Below are 11227 nucleotides of genomic sequence, written 5' to 3'. Positions count from 1 at the left end.
ATATAAGGACCAACGCTTCTTCTTCTTCTTCATCATCATCTCCATGTCCTTTAGTGCACAGGTACACTACTAAAATAATTTTGAGGACCACTTTTTACCAATACAAGTCTGCAATGTCTATTTCAAGCTCCTTAAGAACCCTCATGTAAAACAACAGTAGTTACGTATTTCAAAGATTTTATCCCTGCAATTTAATAAATTACTCAGCAGCCTAACTGAAGACACTAATTTTTAAATTATAGTTCTATATTACTAATTAATTATAGCATATAATACTGACATTGGGTTAGTTCAGACATTACAGCAAAGAACCATTAAGGAAACCTAACTGAAGTGTGATGTCTAAATGGTTTGCAACAACTGTTGTAAAATCAACCAAGAAACAAAAAAAGGAAGCCTTGACTTGTTATCCCACATAACATTTCGGAGAACAGAAGGGATTCCCATCAGGAGAGTAGATCTTTCTTGTCTCCCCCCAACGCTGTTCCTGGGGTTCACAGAATAAGGGAGGAGCCGAAGGTCTGCAATGGGAAAGGCAAATCAGTGAAAATAACCCCCAGTTCCATTTCCAATCACAGGAATACTCCATGGGAACCAAGTCCATGGCCTGAAGTATAAACTATGGTTTGTGCTAATCTACAGGAAGCATGATGCCTGAATTGACAAACCATATATGCAGCAAGAGACTTAGCCTTGAAGATGTTTTTTAATTACACCTGCACTTTTCTGTGCATTTAAAGAGATGTTATTGATATGGGCAGATCTTGCATAAGTTGCCTGGAAAATAACACCAAGATACTTGGACCTGTTCTATTACGGCACCATTTAGTCTTCAAAGATGAGATTTTGGTCTCTTACCACGTACCATGATCTTGGTCTGTTCGTGGTTAATCACCAGGCTAGTCAATTGACACTAGGAGTTTAAAGCTCTTAAGGCTCTTCTCAAGCCTTGGAAACTTGGGTTCTTCAGAGTGTAGCCAATATCATTTATAAAGAAATTGAAAAGGAGAGGGACTAAGATAACTCCCTTTCCAGAGTTAACTCCCTTTCCAGAGTTAATTATATTTGTTCAATGGCCCCGGGGAGTACACTTGACTCTAATAGCTGTATTCAATATTATTATGTTGCAGAAGACTTGGCTTTTGCTTCTACCATATCTGTCTGGCTATAAAACTTTTGACCTCTCCATGGAACCCTCTCTCCATGGAAGACCCAAAGGGGGCTTGGCTATTTTAGTGTCCACTCAAATAATGGTTAAATCAGAAAAATAATCCCTAATACATAAAACCCCTAATACATAAAACACCTAAAAACAATCCCCAACCCACCCAACCCACACAACCTGATGGCAGAACTATCTGGGAAATCAAGGGTCTCTGCTGATGCCAATCTAAAAAGGGGAGTCGCCGGCCTCAACCATAAGCCTGGCGGTATTTGAGGTATCCTCTTTCTATGACAGTGACCATTTCCCACTTATAGTATGCTGTCTCGTCCCTACTAAACAACCTTGCTTACTACAGCGATACGAAGGTATGTCTAACGAAGAAAATTGCCTTCTGAGAGTTAAATGGAATATGAGGGCAGAAATTTATTAACAACCTTTTTGGCTTTCTGTTCTTCATAAACAGGATGGAGGAGTTCCTGTTAAGCACTGAAAACTCTTATGTCCATATGTGCCTTTAATGCTTCTGTAGAGAGCTTCCAGGAGACTCCATTATATTTGGGAAACAGCCTCCTAGGAAGAGACTGTCCAGGGCCCTGTCCATCCAGGTCCGCCCTGATTGCCCCCCCCTCCAGCTCCCCCCCTCCCTCCTTGCCTGCTAGAAGCCTTGTGGCTGCGGCCTCCATTGTTGCCCACGAGGAGAGAGGCAGCGACAGGGCTTTGCGGCCCGCAGGTATGCTCCTGCTGGGAGGGAATAGGGGGGGGGGAGTTTGTAGCCTCCTTGCGGGCTCCGAGCAAGGGGAAGCTTTCCACTCCCTTTAGCTTTGGCCAAAAGGAGCCTCCTCTGGCAGCCCCGCCGCAGGGGGTGTCTTTCCACTCCCTTTAGCCCGCTTTGTGGGCCAAACGGAGCCATGGCCACCCTCTCACACCCTCCTTCCTGCCACCCCTTTCAAAGCCCATTTTTAAAATGGCCTTTGATACTAGTAAATAAATAAATGGCCAAGGATAAAAGCATGTCAGCCAGTGTAAATGGATGAGAAAAGAAATGTATGTTTCTAAGACAGGGTGTCAAATTCATCACCAGCCAGTATTAATTGTACAGTAATGGGACTTCAGGCTATATCTAAAAATGTACATATGGTTCAGTGTTCTTTTTGTATGTGATGCCATTCAACTTTTAGCAGATCCTAGTTTCAATGAAATAGTGATGATGCCTGATGCCTTATATCAGGGGTAGTCAAACTGCGGCCCTCCAGATGTCCATGGACATCTGGAGGGCCGCAGTTTGACTACCCCTGCCTTATATATTTTTATTCTCCTCCTGAACTATTATGGAGGTGGCATATATATTATCCACTTACTAAGGACAAACGTATTTCTAATATTAAAAACATCCCTTCGATTATTCCGGGCTGGTATGCTTCATTCCACATCTTGCTGTGTCTGCTGCAGCTGTTGTTTCAACTCCGGCTTTGGCTTCAGGTGATTTTTTGAGATCTAAACAAGCTTTCCATCTGTTGTGTAAAAATTAAAGAAATTTGTCTCTACATGTATTGTTGACAGCAGGTCTAGGAGTAGTTTTGCGACATTTTTTAAATTAGCAGGGACAACTACACACAACAGTAATTCAAATAAAAATAGAATCAACAACACAAAGTCTAATGGTTGTACTTTTTATTTTCGAAACATTATATCAGCAGCTATTATTCCAATTTGTGACAATCAGAATTGATATTAAAAGACTTTGTAAGCCCCATAGTCACTTACAGTACATTATGTATACACAGAGAGGAAGGGAAGAGCCAATTTGACCAATTTTGACTTTAAAATTATACTGTCAAAAATCACGTAGACTATAACAGAACAAGTTACATTCAGTATAGGGGTTGAAAAATACTTTGACATACAAAAGGTAACACTGCAATCAATATCTGAAAGAAGCCAACTAAATACAAAAGATGGCTTGATGTTACATTCAAGGGTGTCACATAGTCCCTGTAGCCATGTAATACAGGGCTCTTGCTTGAACTGTGGAAGATGTCTAAATGTTGTCAACAGTTCATTCTCTGTTCTACTTGCTGATGACCTTCAGGAAAACTCTTTATCTTCCCATATAAAGAGTAATTGATCTGTCTTTGCTCTTGTATTCCACTTTACATTTTGACATGGGTTGCGCGTGTGTGAATTCACTCTTATATCCCCTCTGATTAAGCTTCTTGCTGCAAGTCCAATATTTGAGGTGCTTGGAAGCTGGGCAGACTTCTGCAGGTACAACAGTGGTACAATCTTGGTTTGCTGGTAGGATCTAGCAGAAAATATTCCATAACTATTCATAAAGGATATCTGTCACATAGGCTCTGAAGGCATTAGTGGGCTTTTTTTTTTTGCAAATAAAGATTTGGTGCCCAACCGGGACCTTTCTGATACATTTGATACAGAAAGGGAAATAGAAGTGAGTAGCTGGGAATGTGGTTGGAGCTGAGCCGAGGGTCTGAAACTGGGAGTGTAGTTAAAGCCCAGCTGAGGATATGGAACCGGAAGTTCAAGGAGCAGAGCTTTGTCATGGTAAACCAGAGCAGGAGTCATCTGGGAAGACAGGCAGAGTAACACACGTGTTGCCCCAATGAAGGACCTTGTTCCAGGGTCCTCCTAAAATATACAGAACCGGGTGGATCAGCCCTCAGCCAAAGGGCCTGCAGCTGAAGCGAATCATCATCAGAGGAAGGAGTTGCAGATGGGTCCCATCTACCTTGACAGTGAGCTGCCAAGAGTGCTGATCTTCTGACACCTGACAGCTGTCGCTGCTGTTCTGGTGAATGCCCGGGGCTTACAGGGGCTTTGATCTGATGCTGGTGGTGCTGCTCCTCTGGAGGGTCCCTGGGGCTCAGAGGGGTCATGTCCTGGGGCTTGATGTAAGCCGGTACAAAGGGCTGTGTCTCAAACTGGCTGGGCCCAGGCTGCTTGTCATCCAGGAAGTCTGAGGCTAGATCTCCTGATGGCCCCAAGAGCATTCAGAGAGGTATGTCCAGGCCAGCGCCCCCCAGTGCCAGTGGTGCAGCCAGTGTGGGTATGACAGCGAGTCTATAAAAGGATATCCTCTCTTTTTTACCATATAAATATAAAAAAGTAGAAACCAAGTAGTAAATTTCAATCGACTTGAATAAAATCCTACATCCTCCTACAATATCGATCAAATCCATCAGTTACTAACTAATCCTCCCCACTCAGGCATAACACTAAGCAGATGTAGCAATTAACCACATGTTCAGCATTAGCTGTCTCAACCTAACAAAATAAGGTCCCAGGAGTATAAATACCAATGGCATAAAACACCAAACGGCCTCCAGTAACTGTTACGCTCCCAGAACTAATGGAGAATTAATTAGTGGCAGCCCATTGTTATAAAACTGCAGCAAAAATGCAGCTAAACAGGGCCTTAATTTGCAAAGTATGTCAGGAAAAGATTCGATGATGGTATTACTTAGTGGTCAGAAGACCTGGCAACATGCCCTCTTTAAACAAAGATTCTTCTCTCATAGCAAGGAAAGGATGATTGTGTAGCACGGGGTCATGTTTTATGCTGCTATGATGACTTGGCATATTATTAGTTTGGCAAGAATTTTGGCCACAGCTTTATTGTTACACAAATGAGTGTAGGCACCACATGGGTGGATACAGCCATCTTGCAGGCAGCAGACCACAATAAAGCTCTCATACCATGCTTGGTACTCAAGAGGTGGCAGGCGGGTTTGGGAGCCCCCAGGTGTCAGCCTCTACTAGATCCCCCCTGCCACCTGGAAACGTGAGCCAGGCAGCCCTCCTCCCTCCAGGGATGGCGCTGTGTCTCAACATCCACACAGTTTCTTAAGGCTCACTGTGATCAGTATATCTCCCATTCCCAGTGGACACATAGCAACCACTTCTGGACCTGGGAAACCTGCCTAAAGCAGACTATGATATGACTGACAGTGCCATTCAAAATAAAAGTTTAAAAATTCCAATGGCCAGGCCCAAATCTTTAATTGTTATCTTTGGATCTTGACTCTTGACTACTATCTGCCTTGTGATACCCAAAGAATTCTAAAGATGAATAAGTACCCCTTCATTATTTTTGTATTTGCTGTAAAAGATAAAGGTAAAGGTATCCCCTGTGCAAGCACCGAGTCATGTCTGACCCTTGGGGTGACGCCCTCCAGCGTTTTCATGGCAGACTCAATACAGGGTGGTTTGCCAGTGCCTTCCCCAGTCATTACCGTTTACCCCCCAGCAGCAAGCTGGGTACTCATTTTACCGACCTCGGAAGGATGGAAGGCTGAGTCAACCTTGAGCCGGCTGCTGGGATTGAACTCCCAGCCTCATGGGCAAAGCTTTCAGACGGCTGCCTTACCACTCTGTGCCACAAGAGGCTCTTATATTTGCTGTATCCAGTTGCTATTATGCATCTAGAAGGCACATGAAACTAGATGTTTCTTAACTGGGCTCAGCTTTATTTTTTGGCCAGTAGGTCTTTTGCTGTAAACACCAGCAGACTCCTCCAAATTGACCAGACATCTAAAAACAAAACAAAACAAAACAAAAAGCTAATAACCAGCTTTGGACTTTTCTAAACATGCATGACTGAAAAAAAAATAGTTATTAAACTTAAAAACTCTTAATTTTAATTTAAATATCTTAAAAAATGAAATATTGCACTAAGACCAGGAGTTGAGAAGAAAAACAGAAAGATTATTTATTTAGAGACTTTTATATTGCATCCTCGAGTAATCACCTTAATCATAATCGATAAATAAAATACCCATGATCCATTATATTGTTATCACAATAATTAAAGATAAAACATTGAAAGAACAATAATTTAAAATGTAATTTCTATGTAAAACTGTAAGCCCCATAGGGCGAGAGAAGAAGCAGGGAGGGGGAGGATGGAGGCTAGAGGGAGGACTGGGTAGATGTTCAGTCAGTTTTTCACTGTCCTCAACCAGATGCTTGGTGGAAGAACTCCATCTATGTTAGTAGATTGATGTTTTAATGGGAATTTTAATGGGGTTAGTTGTTGTGACCCACCTCGAGCCTGTCGGGAGAGGCGGGAAATAAAATAAAATAAAATAAAATAAAACAAAATAATAATAATAATAATAATAATAATAATAATAATAATAATAATAATCATCATCATCTTGCAGGTCCTGTGGAACTCTCACAGTTCCAACAGGGCCTTGATCTCTCCTGGGAGCTCATTTCACTAAGTGGGAGCCAAGGATGAAAAGGGCCTGCTTCTGGTTGCGGCCAAGCATACTTCTTTGGGCCCAGGGGCTTCCAGATGGCTTCAGTGCAAAGAAGCAGCACCGTTAATTTCCCAATGTTATAGATAAGCTAAATACAAAATCCAAAGGTCAAAATAATGAGTCTCTCATCCACTCTTATTAGGTATATTAGGTATATTAATCATTCAACTTCTTGGCAATCAGAATGGGCTCCCAGGTTCATTTCTCCCATTTTCTGATTCTTCCTCAATAATTGCCACTCCAGAATCTATGTTCCATGTAACAGTTATAAATCAAATAAGGCGTATCTCTTGGCTGTAAGCTCTGTTGGCTTGAGGCAATTTTACTTCTATGGGCCTCTATGAGAAAGACAAAGTATAAATGAAGAAAATAGCTAACATGGGATTTTATTGCACCAGATGCAGTTCCTTTTAGGGTTGGGCGTTTCGGCGCCCGAAGCAGCCGGTCTCTCCCGGTGCAGCCAGCACCGCACTGCAGAGGGGGAGGGGAGGTGCTGGCTGTGTCTGGAAAAACCGGCCGATTCGGGCACCAAAGCGCCCAACCCTGATGCCTTTGGCTACACTTATCCTGAAAGATCCTAAATAGACTGTGGCCACCTCTGAAATTATGCTATTGTTTATGTTGCATTAAAAGCAATGGTAGTAAATACCTCTGCTCAGTTTTTATTTTTTGGTGATGATATCATATTGCCATTACTAAATTCTTGAAATTCATGTCCCACAACACATAAGGTACTATAATGTACATAAACCATAGTTTTCCCGTACACACATTTCTCTTCACCAACTATAGTCATCAAGGCTGATTATATGCCCTAAAACCCACAAATATTTCCAGCAATTCTAACACAATCTGGTTGCTTTTGTAAGCAACACAACAACTGTCTTCTGAGTACATTACTTGCTTAAAGCAGTAACTGTAAACACAACATAAGCAGTCCATGTGGAAAGAACATGTGTTTTATATAATCTGTTGGCACAGAGTTGTATATTTTATATAAAAATTGCCTTTTATGGTTTTAGCACACACATGTTATTTTACACCCTATAAAAAACTTGTGTGGGCTAAACTATAAAAGACAATTTTCATACTATGCGGCTATATAAATCTGGGTATGATCTCATGAACACAGCATATAAAATAGAAGGTATTCATCTGTGTATATTTGCATTACTCAGCAATGATACTCTGATACTGGTTAAATCCATTCCCAGGAATCGGAGATCTCTTGTGAAAATTTTTGGAATCAAATATCAAAGTTATTTATCAGTCAGAATTAAAATACTATCTAAAGCAAAGTAACACCCTTCTGAGCTCATTAACTTCATAGGAGTATACTGTTAGATCTGCATTCAATATTTATTTATTATATTTATTCATTTATTATATTTATATACAGCCCTCTCCGGAGGCTCAGGGCGGTTTACATAAAACATATAAACAATACATGAAACAATCCATAACATATAAATAACCGTAACAATAATACTAATAACTGATAGTTGTAACAATGCAAGCAGTGCAACTGTGCAAACAAATCCAGAGTGCATTGATGGAGCTCTGGGAGGGAGGAAGCAGAGGCCCTTCAGACACTGTTGGTTATGCCTGGTCTCAACCAAATGTCTGACGGAAAAGCTCCTTTTAACAGGCCCTGCGGAACTGTTTTAGCTCTGTCAGGGCCCTGATCTCCTCTGGGAGCTCATTCCACCAGGTGGGAGCCAGGACAGAGAATTATATTGCTCAATCTTTCTAAACTGGCGATCACCTTCCTGAGAGTTTGGATGTGTTCAGACCTTGGTTCAGAAATTGGATGACCTTGTGCTCTGTGTCAGTTACCTCCTTCTCATGCTTCTCTTCAAACAAACCTGAAAGAAAACATTTATATAGTTGATGTTAGGATGATAACAGTTGGCTCTGATTCATGTGTCTTACAAGTTCTACTTGATCTGAAAAGAAAGTGCATATTTATTGTTAACCTTGATTCCTAGAGCTATGCAACTCCAAATCAAGTCCTTATTAAGATTTGTAGAGCCTTGTCAGTGAGCTTTGAAGTCTTTTATCCCTGGAGTTTGTCAGGATTTAAGATACATGACATACACGGAAAAATAACACCGAAATTGTTTTTTTGTATTTTTGTCTGCTGCATGGTGCTGTGGTCTGCTGCTAAAGGAAGGTTAACTATATTTACAGGAATAAGGTTAAGTCAGTTAAGTAGACTACTACTAGGATTAAACAATATCTCACTTATTTCTTGATTAATGTTTTCACATACAGAGTCGTAAACAGCAAACCCTCACTGTATAAAAGGAAAGCCTAAAAATTACTACAAGTTACTGCTGCCAGAAAATTTGGCATAAACAAAGTGGTTTGGGAAACAAAACTTTTGGGCGAATTATGGTGAGGAGTGAGTTGACAAAATACTACCTGGAATCACTGTGAACAGTATATGCAAGGGACACATGCTGCCTATTTTCAGGCTTTGAGGTAACATCTGAAGCATTAACTTGCTGCCAAAATTGCGACTGCAAGCTCTTGCCTGGCACAGCTATTTAGGGTAGTTCACTCTCTCCCCACCCTCAAAGAAGGGCGCCAAAATACTAGTAAATTGGACTTGAGCTGTAGAGGCATTAGCAAGCTTCTTCACGGACCAAGTATTGTTCCTCTGCCAGGACCTTTCTGCCACAATAAAGAATGTGCACTGGGAACTCCATGGCCGTTGCGGGGGATAATGTTTGATGGCTTCAGATGGCTCTCTTTAACCAAAGTGGACAATTGCTGAGATTGTTAACCTCTCTCTAATATTGGGAGAGTTCCCTTAAGGGCTAAAGGCAGCAGTGGTTCATCTTCTTCTGAAGCCATCCAGCCACAGGGGGGGGGGAGTGGGTGTTTCCCAAAGCCCTGCAAAGCACACCCGGGGCCTTGCAAAGGCCCCGGGTGTGCTTTCCAGGCCCCCGGGAAGCCATCCGGCCGTGGGGGGGGGAGACTTCCCAAAGCCCTGGAGAGCACACCCAAGGCCTCGCAGAGCCCCCGTGTGTTCTTGCCAGGCCCCCGAGAAATCATCTGTCCGCCGGGGGGGGCAAGGGGGCGCTTCCTCCCCCCGAACCCCCCCTCATCCTCAGCACTTCCCGGCGGCCTGGAAAGCAGCCAGGAAGCTGACGGGGAGGACTCTTTCAAAGCCCATTCTTATGAGGCTAGTAATAAAATTAAATTAAAAACACACTAAAGTTTAAGCATGAGAAAACGGGCATTCTCAGTACTGTCATAAAAGAAAAGTCACTGTATAGCTAGTTTAAAATACTGTGCTGTAAAGATGCAGTTGTGCTATGAGGGGGGAGTGCTATGCAGAATCAAAAATACTATGGTGGGTTTTCCACACTGAATAATGGTGCCACTTGTAGAAATAAAAACAAAGACATGTTTTTTAGCAGACTTTTGCGAGGTTTCTTGCTGTGCATAATAGACCCTAGTTAGTATGACCAAATCATTCCCTTTCAGCTAGATTGCCTCTTGTCTTTGTATTGACCTGAATCCTATTCACTCTCCCCAATGCAGAGAAAGAGAAAGGGAAAAGCTCATCCTGACTCCAGAATGGCAGGTGTGGGAGGAGGAATGAACAAAATGAACATAATATCTTGGCAACACAACAGTTTCAATAAAGCAGGTAATTGGGACCTTCCGCCTTCATGCCTTCCAAATCCTTTTCAGAGAAAACCATGTAGTACTTTAAAGTGTATATTTTTAAACTTAAGAATAAAGTTGACTAGGAAATGTTCTGTATCTGCACTGTAATTAAATGCATCTGCCTTTAATTACCCTCTAAGTAACAGATTATTATTAACAATAGAGTTCATGCTTCTAGAGCAGTGAAGACACCAAAGACACAAGGGCTATCACACACTCCTAATTAGGGCTCTGAAGTTAAATCATTCATGTATACACTATGTATTATAAATAAGGATTTGTTGGCCAAGCCTGAATCACACAGCCAGTCTCTAGCTTGAATCACAATTCCGAGAATCAAGTGCATAGGTTTCAGTATTTCCACAGCTGTAGAAAAGTCTCTTATTTCAGGGTTCAAAGAGCATGCAACCGAAATCCAAATAACAAGAAAAAGTAGGGTATAACCCAATTGTGTGAAGATATTCAGCCAGACAACACAGTATATGACATCATGGCCAAAGACAACAGTAACCAATGAAGAATGCTCTCAGCTAGCAGATCCATTACACAGGCATTCCCTTGCCCCAAAAGATTCAGATGGCTATCACTTTAGGCAGAAATGACATGGAACTTTGCTAGTCCCAGATGAAACATATATATTTGTTAATGCTAACACAGTTGGCAATTCTATTTACTAGCAGTCTTTGTTAGCACCTAGAGTACGACAAACCCATCTTCTCTAACTGCCAATGCAAATGGCATTGTACTAGCTTCTCACATATGGTTCCCTCCAGAGAACTTTACAGCTCATCATCTTCCCTCTATCCATCCAGGGCCAGTCCTTCAGCCTTCTCCATATTCTTTGTCAGTGATAATTTGGAAAAATGCAATTTTAGGTTATGCTGCATATATGTAAATGTTTCTTAAAACATATCATATGGCATATAGAATATCCATTTGTCTGGACAACATAACAAAAGAGCAGTACTAATTCAGAGGCCTATATATTCTTACCAATATATTATATGGTCATTACCTTGATGTTTTCAATGGCCTCTGTGTATGATATAGCTCTCTCAGTCAATCGTGTCATCCTAGTTCTGTTTATTTAGTGAAGTTC

General features: G+C 41.6%; 1 long non-coding RNA gene across 3 annotated transcripts in view; it reads right to left on the bottom strand.

The window, feature by feature from the left end:
* Positions 1-5577: 5577 nt before the first annotated feature.
* The window catches only part of LOC143820676 (uncharacterized), a 13521-nt gene continuing 7871 nt past the window's right edge, over positions 5578-11227 (bottom strand). For all 3 annotated transcript variants that reach the window (XR_013225455.1, XR_013225457.1, XR_013225456.1), the window contains exons 2-3: positions 8213-8312; positions 5578-5713 (exon numbers count right to left, since the gene is read on the bottom strand). This is a non-coding gene — a long non-coding RNA (uncharacterized LOC143820676). The remainder of the gene's footprint in view (positions 5714-8212; positions 8313-11227) is intronic.

This window comes from Paroedura picta, chromosome 11 (assembly GCF_049243985.1).
Source record: "Paroedura picta isolate Pp20150507F chromosome 11, Ppicta_v3.0, whole genome shotgun sequence".
In the NCBI taxonomy this organism is placed as follows: Eukaryota; Metazoa; Chordata; class Lepidosauria; order Squamata; family Gekkonidae; genus Paroedura; species Paroedura picta.
The sequence above is the reverse complement of the archived record's forward strand: the minus strand, read 5'-3'. Positions and strand labels throughout refer to the sequence as shown.